The sequence below is a fragment of the Pan troglodytes genome, chromosome 3 (assembly GCF_028858775.2).
Source record: "Pan troglodytes isolate AG18354 chromosome 3, NHGRI_mPanTro3-v2.0_pri, whole genome shotgun sequence".
Lineage (NCBI taxonomy): Eukaryota > Metazoa > Chordata > Mammalia > Primates > Hominidae > Pan > Pan troglodytes.
This window is the reverse complement of record NC_072401.2, coordinates 26061065-26062647: the sequence shown is the minus strand read 5'-3', so window position 1 is coordinate 26062647 and position 1583 is coordinate 26061065. Positions and strand designations below refer to the sequence as shown.

At 47.3% G+C, this 1583-nt stretch overlaps 1 non-coding gene across 1 annotated transcript; it reads left to right on the top strand.

Annotated features, from left to right (window-relative positions):
* The first annotated feature begins 715 nt into the window (after positions 1-715).
* On the top strand, positions 716-775 carry LOC112209086 (U7 small nuclear RNA). The gene has a single exon (XR_002943756.1). It is a non-coding gene; the product is annotated as a U7 small nuclear RNA (small nuclear RNA).
* Positions 776-1583: the final 808 nt, after the last annotated feature.

Here is a 1583-nt window from a genome sequence, read left to right as displayed (position 1 = left end):
ATTGTGCCACTGCATTCCAGCTTCAGTGACAAAGAGACCCTGTCTCAAAAAAACAAAAAAGGATGGGCATGGTGGCTCACACCTGTAATCCCAGCACTTTTCGGAGGCTGAGGTGGGTGGATGACATGAGGTCAGGAGTTTGAAACCAGCCTGGCCAATGTGGTGAAACCCTGTCTCTACTAAAAATACAAAAATTAGCTGGATGTGGTGGCACACACCTGTAGTTCCATCTACTTGGGAGGCTGAGGCAGGAGAATCACTTCAACCTGGATGGTGGAGGTTGCAGTGAGCCGAGATTGCACCACTGCACTCCAGCCTGGGCGACAGAGTGAGACTCCATCTCAAAACAACAACAACCACCAAAAAAAAAAAAAAAAACAGGCTGACAGGCCAGGTGTGGTGGCTGATGCCTGGAATCCCAGCACTTTGGGAGGCCGAGGCAGGCGGATCACCTGAGGTCAGGAGTTGGAGACCAGCCTGGCCAACATGGTGAAACCCTGTCTTTACTAAAAATACAAAAATTAGCTGGGTGTGGTGGCACTAGCCTGTAGTCCCAGCTACTCAGGAGGCCAGGAGGCTGAGGCAGGAGATTTGCTTGAACCCTGGAGGCAGAGGTTACAGTGAGCCGAGATCACACCACTGCACTCCAGCCTGGGTGACAGAGACAGACTCCATCTCAAAAAAAAAAAAAAAGAAACAAACAAACAAACGGTGTTATAGCTAGCTCTTTTGGAATTTATCCAGCAGGCTTTCTGGCATTTGCCAGAAAGCCCTGCCCCCAAAAAGTCAATAAAAAACCAAAAACATGTTACTGCTACAGAAGTGATAGACCATGGAACACAATTTGAGGAGCACAGATTTAGGTTACTTAAAGTTTTCTTTTTTTTTTTTTTGAGACAGGGTCTTGCTGTGTTACCCAGCCTCACTACACCCTTGACCTCCTGGGCTCCAGAAATCCTCCCATCTCAGCCTCCGAAGAAACTGGGATTATAGACATGCACTACAATGCCAGGTTAATTTTTAAATTTTTTGTAGAGACAGAGTCTCATATGTTGCCCAGATTGGTGTTGAACTCTGGGTTCAAGCAATCCTCCTGCCTCAGCCTCCCAAAGTGTTGGGATTACAGCTGTGAGCCACTGCACCTGGCCCATTTAGAGTTCTTGGTGGAAAAAATAATCTAAGCTACATGGATGTTAAGTCTATTTTCCTGAATGAGGAGATTCATGGGATGTTGCAAAGGAATGAGCAGAGATTGAGAATAAAATGCTGAAAATGTGTGTGTGTGTGTGTGTGTGTGTGTGTTTTGAGATGGAGCCTCACTCACTCACCCAGGCTGGATTGAGTGCAGTGAATGAGCCCAATCTCAGCTCGCTGCAACCTCTGCTCCTGGGTTCAACCAATTCTCCTGCCTCAGCCTCCCTAGTAGTTGGGATTACAGGTGCCCACCACCACGCCCAGGTAATTTTTATATTTTTGTAGAGACAGGATTTCACCATTGTGGTGGGAAGTCAGGGACCCTGAACGGAGGGACCGGCTGGAGCCTCAGCAGAGGAAACATAAATTGTGAAGATTTCATGGACATT